The sequence below is a fragment of the Mycteria americana genome, chromosome 1, assembly GCF_035582795.1.
Source record: "Mycteria americana isolate JAX WOST 10 ecotype Jacksonville Zoo and Gardens chromosome 1, USCA_MyAme_1.0, whole genome shotgun sequence".
Taxonomy (NCBI): domain Eukaryota; kingdom Metazoa; phylum Chordata; class Aves; order Ciconiiformes; family Ciconiidae; genus Mycteria; species Mycteria americana.
The window spans coordinates 159,247,587-159,257,064 of NC_134365.1; positions in this window are offsets into that span (position 1 = coordinate 159,247,587).

Below are 9,478 nucleotides of genomic sequence, written 5' to 3' on the forward strand. Positions count from 1 at the left end.
TGTTTTATTGAGAAAAATAATCGGATTACAAATAAAGTTTCAGAACCTTATCTCATACACATTAGATCCACAAAGGGAATTTTAGTTCTACTGGAAAACTTTTCCCTGAATTATAGGAATATATCTTTAAGGTGATTCATTAGTGTAATGAGTTATAACAAAGAGTGTGACTGTAAAGAACTGCTACTTTACTCAGCTACTCTAGCCATCCTGTGGGCTGAGTATTTGCTGCGTTTGTAAGGGTTGTGCCTTTTATATTATACTCAGGGAGTTGTAGTTAGCCTATTTAAAGCAGAAACTGATGTCTGTGGGGAGACTTGGTATGAGACAATGTTTTATGCTGCACAAGCCAAAGGCTTGTAAGAATTTCTTGTTCACATGCATTACTTCCGTGGTAATGCGTTAGCAAACTGTGGTGAAATATTCATCATTTGTAAATAAACATTACAAATAGTCCCACAGAATATATAAAGGAAGCCTGAAATTACAGCCAGAAGTAGGGTTTTGCGTCCCACTAGCCTAGTGCAGATACAGTCTATGAGGGGTCTTGTTGGAGCTGCAGCCCTGGGAGCCCATGCCGGTGTACATCAGGCACCACCTACAAGCTGGTCGGCCATTGCCAGGGCATGCTCGCCTGATCCTTGTAATTTGAACATGTCAGAGGGAGAAAAATCTGGATACAACTTCAATCTGGGGGTAAAAGATGGTAGCTTTGATTCTTTGTGCTCAGACCGACCCCATGACTGTTATTTTCTGGGAGCTGCTAACTTCAGTGGAGTTGCCTGAGCACAAAGCCTGTGCAACCAAGTGGAAAATCAGGTCTGGTGGCCCCACGGGAGCTGGAATAACAACTAACCTTCTTTAGCTTATATCTCTTGAGGGAACAATTTATGGAATATGGGATATGGGAGATTTATTTGGAAACCATATGGAAACATTTATGTGTTGTATTGGTGGGTCTGGGATTAATGTAAGAAAATATAATACTGCATATTAGTTGCAGGATGGTGTTGGAATGCAGGGTTCATCTTTCTATGGGTTCATTCAAAAGTGTTTGGCTTTTTTTTCCAGTACTGGAGTGCATTGGGGACCAAACATTTACAAGATAAATGTACTTACATACAGCTCAGTTGAAAAGGCTGGTTTTCATAAAAAGAGCAAACAACAAAGTAAAGACTTTGGCCTGGAATACAGCATATGAAATGTCTTAATGATTTCAGTTAGTGTTGTCATGCCCTACTGAAGTAATTTTTCCAGGAATCACTTGTAACTGGTAATTCTGGTAAACAGTTGCCTTACATCCATGTAGCCTTTTTCCTTTACTGTATCAGAAGCAGTAGACTGATCTGACTTGATACTGGATTAGATCTGACTTTCCGGTCTCTGTCTCCTCAGCTTGAGTGGAGATTTAAGCAGGGGTTGCACTGGTGGAAGAACCCAAGGAAGAATCCAGTCCGTGGTTTCACCCAGAGCCTCTGGAAGTTCACAGCGAAAAGCCACCCCCCCCTTCCCACCTGAGTTTGCATCACACACCTCTCTCTACTGCTAGAGCTATTTGGGTTTTAGTCTATCACAGCACACAAGTTCCTGTGTGAAGGCTTACAGTAGCTTTGCCTGTAGGTAAAAGCAATGTCAGTTTTCCTTGTAGAGATTGCAGCTGAGTTTGCTGCAGAGATTTAATAAAGAATGATGATCTGTGAGGCAGCTTCTCTTCTTTGAGCACCTGTAAAAGATGATTAATCGTTTTCCCCCAAAATATTTTAAAAAAATGTTTTCTCACCTTCCTTTTTCCACCTGTCTCCTCTGAGACTACATCTGAACTTAGAATTTGTCACAAAATGTAGGTGGAGGAAATGCCTTACCTGCTGCCACACAATTGCATATTATTTGGAAGAGGAAAGTGGAAAACAACTTACATAGCAAAGTAAAATGTGTACAGACCCATACCATAAATTGTATCAGACAGTCTCTCTCTACATTCTTTCTTTATCTTTAATATTACAGAAATGAATATAATCAGGTAATATTCTCAGATACCTTTAATGGGCACAGGAGATAGACAGAAGGACCAGTTTGGATAGTGTTGCCAAAATTTCAGCTATACAGAGCCCCGAGGCCGTAGGGGCCTAATTTTTCCTGGAACAGGAGGAAAAGTTAGTGTGATATTTGCTGAGAGTAGCATACATGTTGATTCATGCTAACTAGGAGTCATGTGGTGATAGTGATATGAGTCTTCTAGGGAAGATAGATTAGAAAGGGGCAGATTGTTGTTTTAGGGCCAGGTGGCCCCAGGCCAACAAGGACTACATGATTAGCATCCCCACTGCACCTGTAGCTTGCACTTCAGCTGGAAAGTACCTGTCTTCCGCTGGGAAGAACGAATTCAAAATGAAAAGGAGGATGCTAGAAATAGTGGAAAGCTCTTGCAGGAGGGAAGAGAGCATCAAGTAAAAGGGAAAATGAGGCTTATGAAGGGCTAGTGTTTCCTCATGCAGCCTGGTTTGCTTGGACACATCTGTGGTGAGCAGCGGACATTCAGGTCTGAGTCTTTTCTGCTAGGGGAGTCCATGGAGGAAGTCCAGGTGCTGCTGCTGCTCTAGCAAAAAAAGCGTAAGCAACTCTAGGATCCTAGAAAGCACGGAGCTAGTCGTGACCTGGAACAGTGACTCACAAGAGAGGAAGGTGCCAATGCTCAGGCAGCATGTCGGGCATGTCAGCTGGTGAAGGAATTTGTTGGCATTGCACCCCAGCTGCTGCAGCTACTTGGCCTTTTAAAATTTCATGGAGGTGGTGTAACACCTAATGTATGCTGTGCCTCCAAAATTGCTGGGATCTGCATTTTTCCTGCAAATAGTGGCACTTGCCCTGGAAGTAGGTAAAAGACTCTGTTTTATGAAAGTGTTTCTGACACATAGCAACCTGGGGACAGCTCAAAAGATGGCATGCTTAGGGAATGAGACTCCTGAGGAGGCTACTATAGCTAATACCATTGCCTGGGGAAGTATTCAAAATGTATGTCCTAAAATAAACACCACCTGCTTACACAATCTTTTCTACTGCTCCAGTTCTTTCACAGGAACACTAGCTTCTACATTTAATCCCCTAAGGCTTCAATATTTTTTTTTTTTCTTTCCTGTTTTCCACACCTTTTCAAGAGCATCTTCTTTGGTCTTATCTTGCCTATTATAGCAGAAGCCAGGTGGTTTCTATTAATTGTTAACTGGTCACAAATGAACTGGACCTATTAATTGTCTGGGCCTCACTAGTCCTAGGCTTCCTACTACTAGAAGGAGCAAGCTGGCTTGTTACAAGGTGGTTTCCATCTTTATCATGATTTTGGTTGATTTCCAGTATATGCTGTAAATAAAATGGTAGGCATATGTGCTTGTTTCCCTCATGAATCATGGAAGAACACATGTGTACTGAATATGCTGCTACTGGCAATTTTTATGCAACTTGCTCTATTTCCTTTATTAGAGCAAGATATGTGTTATACTAGACAGCAATACACAGCCATTTATCTACATACAGATAGATGTCTCTAGGTACTAAAATCTTTTTACAAGCTTTTTGGTAGGTCAATTTTTGTGTGGGACACACTTTAATTCTAAGTCAAAGAATAAAATCCTTCAAATGTTACTTAACAGAATCAATAATCCTTCTTTCTCCAATGATGCTGACTTTACAATCCTTCATTAAATAGATCAATGTATTTTCATCACATTGTTATTCTTACTTTACTAAGAAATTAATTGTGTATCTATCTCTTCTGAAAATTGCATGAACTGGTAAAGAAAAATCAAACTTAGCCTTTATGCTTCTTTCACATCTGAAGGAAAGTACCTTATAGAATTTCTGTTAAGATCTGCAATAAATACTAAAAATTCAACTGCTTCTACTGTAAGAGGAGCTCTAAGAAGTCTCTTTCTTTCAGAGACCAAGTTTCTCTGAGCCAGAGAAGGCTCCAAGATTACTACTGAGTGACTACAAAATCCAGTTATTTCAACTGAATTGAAGTTCTCAGGGTTTGACCTCAACTGTGACTGAATGTTACAAATCACATGGTATGCACAATGGAAGCAGAAAAAAAAATCAGTAACAGTGAGATGGAAAAGACCTTAGAGAAGTAAATTTCTATGAACAGGCTGGTGTTCATAGTGCTAACCAAATTAGCTTTCTGAGTGCTGCCCTTTACTGCTATGAAAAAAACCAACATTCCCACAAAAACTTCAGTATAAACTCCCCTTATTAACCTGGCTGCCACTAACATTTCCTCCCTGGGTCTCTTTTGCTCTAGCCCACTGGAGAATGGCTCACACTGTAATCATCAGCAGTGGGGAATTAAGCCACAATGAATCAGGTGAACTTCAACAGGGTTCTAGCACTTATGAACACAAAAGGTCACCAAAAGAATTGCTAATGCTTAATCCGGCCATATCAACAAGGAAATAAGTATGTTTTGAAGGGAAGCACTAAAGAAATATACCAAAAAACCTTACAAGAATAGTAATATTCAAAAAGGGAAAATATCTGTTAACTCATTATCTTATTCTATGGCTGAAAACCCTTGATAGAAGACATCCTTTTTTACTAGATGTAGTCTGTGTTTGATTCTGTTATTCATCTGAATTAGTCTTAGCAAGACTGTTCTTTTTCCTTGCTTGTAAAATTGATAAAAGAAGCTTTATTTGTGAAAAGCAGCTGTTGGGATTAATTGTGCCATCTAACTAGGTAGATCTTTAAGCTTTGGTATAACCTAATCTGCAAAGAAACTTTATTATCTGTGAAGTTTCTTGATGTAAAATATCTTTTGCACATTTGTTAACAGTCCTCAAATAAAGAACCGTAGTTACTTACCCATGACACTTATAAAATACTAATTCTCTCCTCCCCTTTCATATAAAATTTCATTTATATTTACTTAGTACAGAGTTTGTATACATTTATAATAATAAGTAGAAATAAGTGAAACAAGTGAAGAACTTGTTATTCTATCATTTATATTCTATGTAGAAATTGATCAAACAAGTGAAATGAAAGTATTTACTTTTGAACATATTTGTCATTCTTCTGCTTAACTTATAAACTACTTATACTCAGAGAGAATTAGAAAGAGGAAAGAGAATTGGAAAGATAATTGGAAGAGGAAGTGATTTCTCAGGTCAGTTTTTTGTCGTATGTATGGAATGTAAATTGAGAAATGCAGAGGGTTATAATGGCTTGGATTACGGAAGCCTCTCCCTCTCTCTGTTGAGCCCTGTGTGTTTAAGGCACTTGCTGGTCTTTTATGGTGTTTAGGAGTTGCTAAAGGAGTTAAAAAACTGTAAAAACCTTCCACCAAACTACCTTGGTTATTTGCAAAGATCAAGGAAGGATTTTGTTTGTTTATTTTTTGGAGAGATGGATTGAAAGATTTTAAAAGGTGACAAGCCAGTCAGGAGGGTTTGGAGTACTGAGGACATCCTTGTTAGCTGATAATTTAAGAAAATACTTCATCAAACAGGGCTGGCAGGCATCTCTTCTCATTCCTTTGAACCTTCTGTGTTGATAAGGAGGTTTTATAAGATGTCATTTGTAAGAAAATTTGTTTTTCAGATATCTGATTTATAGGTAGGGGATTTTCAGTATGAGGGACATAACAAAAGTTACTGTGTCTTCATTTGAACAAAGGACTAATATCAGTGTCACACAGATCTGCCTTTCAGCAATTTTATTCACAAATGCAGTGGCAAAAAAACCTCTGGAGTCACTTAGAAAACCCTGTCAGTAGATGTATGTGTGAAACCAACAGACTATTCATAGGAACTTTGCAATTAATGACCGAATATTTTGAAAGATCTTGTTAGTAGCAATCCAAGGAGAAATGGGGAAAAGGATGGTGTATCCGTATTTCACCAGCAAGGCAGATAGTGACTTTACAGAGCATTAAGATATTTCAAGTTCTTTCTAAGATTTTTCTCAGATGAAGTGAACGACTGGATCCTGGAATACTTCACTGAAGGCTGCTTTTGTCAGAGAAGAAACGAGAGAAGGCTGACCTCCCTCTTTGCTTACAGAAAGTTTTATAATTGCTAGGATTATATTTTTAAAACACTTTCTGTAACAGGCCAGGCACTAATGTTATGAAGTCACTGAGTGTACATGTATTGAAGAGATTATACAGTGCTTCCAGCCAGCAGCAAGAAGCGGACTGAAGTTTTTCTGGAGACCAGTCATTGTGAGACAACTGAAAATTGATCTTTCCCTCCTTCACTCCCTCTCTCTGCTTGAAAATGGCAGAGGGTCTGCTGTTGGGAGGCAGAAGCCCCCAAACAAACTGATGTTAACTGGCAGAAACAACTGGAAAAAAACCCAATTCTATCTGGTAACATACAAACCTAATATACTTCAGTCATTTAGTCACTCACTTCTTCCATCACACTCTTATCTCTGTTTTATTATGCTTTATCTTTTTCACAAGCCATTCTGGGTCCAAGTCTGTAACATATTTACACTGGGTTAGTTTAACAAGATTTTTTTTTTCCTGCAAGTACCTGCACAGTACATCTTGTTCTTCTGGTGTGACAATATTTATAAATAAAATATAATAAAGAAAAGGATTTTTCCTTAGGAGAACATAATAAATAGATTCATAAATTGTAAGCTGCAGCCTTCTCATCCACTTGCTAAACATATGTATTTCATCTACAAGGCAAGCAGAACTTGGGATGTGAGTAGCAAAGCAGAATCTGACCTTCACTGGGTTTATAAGTATGACCTAAGGAGAATTTTTTATCTATGTACTAAAAGCACGTAAAAAAGTAAACTGGAATTGGTGCTATTGATTTGGTTCTGGTATTCATTTCTTTGCAAGCCTACTACAGTCTCCAGGACTTTGGGGATTTTTGGAACAGATGCATGTTTTTTGCTTAAGAGGATGGGTGTGGGAGAACTGCAGTAAGTTGGGCTCATTTCCATTACACTTAGAGGCCTTTTCTGCTGTCACTGAGGTTAAACTGAGAGGTCCAAGTCAAAGCACCCATCTGTTAAACTTTGCATAACACGAAATGTGTTACTCTCAATCTATGAGAAAATTAGAAATAAATCCCGTGATTTTAGGAGTGAAAGAAATCAAAAATAGTCAAACAACAACCAAAGGCAAAGGGAATAACTGGTGCCAGGATAGGGAAAAAAGCAGGGATGTAGCTGGTGGCATGACAATGTGGGTTATGGCAGATTAGGTAAGAAAGGGTCTTGGATAGATCTGGGTGAATGCAGTTTTGAGGAAAAAGCAACACCTTTCACCAATTATAGTACAGAACGAAAATGCTTTGAGGATGAACTGCTTCTGAGGTAATGAGTGAAGGGAAGGCCTGCCTCAAGAACTGAGAAAATCCTTTTATTTTTCAAGCAGCGTGTATGAGCTATTTATTTCAGGGATCTTGCAAGCCATTGCTCTGATGAGTTGAGAAGGACCGATTGGCGAGATTGACTTTGCTGGCCTTTGGTGAACTCTCACTCTGGGGTTCAGCGGTGAATCTCCCTTCCTTCACTATCTCAAGAGCGTGCCTAATTTACACAATCTATCTCCTTCTGTACAACTTCCACTGGAGTCAATGGGAGCTGTGTGCCTGAAGCCAAGGGCAGAATTTGGCTCAGAGAGAGTATAACAGCTCCAGTGCTTTGCCAAATGAAATACATTTAGAGTCTGACATGCACAGTTGGATGCAGTAAGTAAAAAATCAGTTTTGCTGGATACAAGGCTTCACTGAGTAGTGCTACTTCCCTCTCATCATTGTTAAAAGATGTGCTTTATAAGAAAAACTGTGCTAGATCCAACCGGAGACTTATCTTACCTATTGTTCATAGAGTCATACTTTATGAAGTTCCTTAGTTTCCAGTGCTTTGTGGCTTAGGACTTTCTGTGTCAGAGGCCGCATTTTTTATTTAGCTCTGCATCGATTGTAATAAAAGTTGTGCCAAGTTTAATTGCTTTCTTTGTCACAGTTCCTTGAAACACAATTCTTTTAACTAATTCCAAATCATTTCCCAAAATTCAGCAGAAGTAGCAGCACAGTTGACTGATATGATCTGTACCTCATTTAAAACAGCCATTCAGCTTGTCTAGTCACTGCTGAACAGCAAGTATTTTACTGCTAAGTCACAGTATCTCACAGTTCACCAGTGTCAGGAACACGGGTTCTTATGTGGCTTTTTCTTGTGAGGTTCTTCTCATGAAAAGCTATTCTGAACTGCAGGAAAATGACTACCTTGAGCAAGTAGCCTTTTAGTCGTCGTCTTTCTTTTTCTCGTTACGTATAGGTAATTCCTATGGGATCACCTCTTCTCGCAGTTATAAAGATTAATTGAACCAAATTGCACATATGGACCAGAACTCAGCTATTCACAGACTTTTACAGCCTACAGGAGTCTTCCATGGGAACCATTAGTTGCGGCTATTTGTTCTTCCCTAAAAACACAGTGGCTTACTGCTATTTCCCTAAACAAATAACTCCAGAAAAAACCCAGTGCTTTTAAGTGTTAACTGCATACCCCTAAAGTGATCTGGGTTTGTTTCTGGGTTGGGGCTTTTGTTTTGTTTTGTTTTTCCTCTGTCAGACTTCTGCTTCTCTTCCCTAGTGGTTTTTACCTTTGTTTTTAAATTTACAGTTCCCACCTCTGGTGAGAAAATCCAAATGAGCAAATCCCTTCACTAGAAATTATTTTCATAGAAATCACCAATTCATTCAGCCTCCTTAAAACAGGCAGTCTGCACTCCACTAAGGAATCTGGTCTCTCTGACCTGTTAAAGTTCAAGACTTCTATCGGTTGTTTCCTTTAAAGCAACAAGGCAGAAAACCTTGATTCTGGATTATGTGATAGTTTATAATACTTCTGTGCAGTGCAGCATACAAGGCCAGATTATTTTGCTTTAAAATTATGTCAGCACTTTGTGCAACGTTCCCAGAAAGCACTTGTTTTCTAGCTAGATGTTTCAAGAACGGAAGTGTCAAAAATTTCACAGATGCAAAAGAGATTGGTATAAAAAATCAAGGTGAAAATGTTTTGATTAAAACAATGGAACATGTTTGGGATTCTTTTCCCCCTCAACATGTGCATTTTAATAATTGCTGTTTGTTATTAATTACAGAACATAATGCACCTTCTAATGAACACATCAGAGGAGAATCAAGCTAATTTGTTATATTCCCCTTTGGATATGGTACCCATATACACAATATTTAGACTAAATCCTGTGACTACTTGTTTTCCATTGACAGCTTAGGGAGGCAAGTTCTCAGCAATCTGAACTTCAGGGGGTCTGAATCACTGATCACGCTTGTAAACTAAAATGCTGCACTGTATATGTCTGTGAAGTTAGGTGCCTAGAATAGACCAAAGGTCCCTAACTCATATGCATTTCTTTGAGCAATTAAACCTTAGCACTTGATGCTGAAAGCCTGCATGTATGTGTGAAGTTAGCTTTCAGCATGTGAGA